We start from the raw sequence: 977 nt of genomic DNA on the forward strand, positions 1-977 counted from the left end.
GTACTGACTCGATGGCACCTAACACCAACAACACCTCCTACCCTATCTACCACTGGGCCAGGACCACAGTTGGTTCTCATCACAAGTAAAAGAAGAGGCTAGTAAAAAAACAAAATGAAAGAAAAAAAAACTCTACTCTGTCTATTTCTACAATTAACTGCTATCTGCTTGAAATCAAAAGGACAGAGTTTACAATGGTAGAAAACTTGCTTTGATTAAAAGTAGGGTTTCACGGCTAATTCATGCAATTGCTATCAGCAAGTTAAACACCTGTAAAAAGCTGAAGTGACAAAAATTATGTTATAGATATTTTTATAACAACAATAATAAAAAGCAGCTGTTATGACTGTTTGTGTACAGCCTAACACCTCATGGGGTTTGGTTTCTTGGTTTGGAGCTTTAGGTTTGTGGTCCCATGGGATAGCACAGTTAATTGGCATAATATCTTTTTTAGTGTTTCTGTTATTTTTCCTAGTTTGTTACTTAGTGTCTGGGGTCTTGAGGGCTTAAAAGCAGTCACCCCAGGTGTAATGACTGGTCTCCATTCACCTGGATCAACAGAGGAAGCAGGCGAGTCGAGGATAAGAGGAGGAGATGGAATGTGTGGCTAATATTCTCCATGGACAACTGCCTCCTCTAACAAGAGACCAGAAGAAGTGGATGGTGGCTACCTATCATAACTGAACATTTTGGTCAAAGATTCCATAGAAATTTTCTGATCAAAGAGGGAGAAATGCAAAAACTAATTTCAAATTATCATGGATTCCAGAATTTCTGGAGTCACGGATGCTGGACAAACTTCTATTACCTTGTGATCCTCTTTAGACCTTAAGCCATCCCTTGAAGTCATCTTAAAATCAAACAGCAATTCAGCTTGATTATTAAAGGATAGTAGCCTTGAACATAGGAGTCCTGGTGTGGCGCTGTGGGTTAATGCGCTGGACTGCAAAGTTGGTTTGAACCACAAGGTTGGTGGT

This window comes from Chrysochloris asiatica, unplaced genomic scaffold (assembly GCF_000296735.1).
Source record: "Chrysochloris asiatica unplaced genomic scaffold, ChrAsi1.0 scaffold00025, whole genome shotgun sequence".
In the NCBI taxonomy this organism is placed as follows: Eukaryota; Metazoa; Chordata; class Mammalia; order Afrosoricida; family Chrysochloridae; genus Chrysochloris; species Chrysochloris asiatica.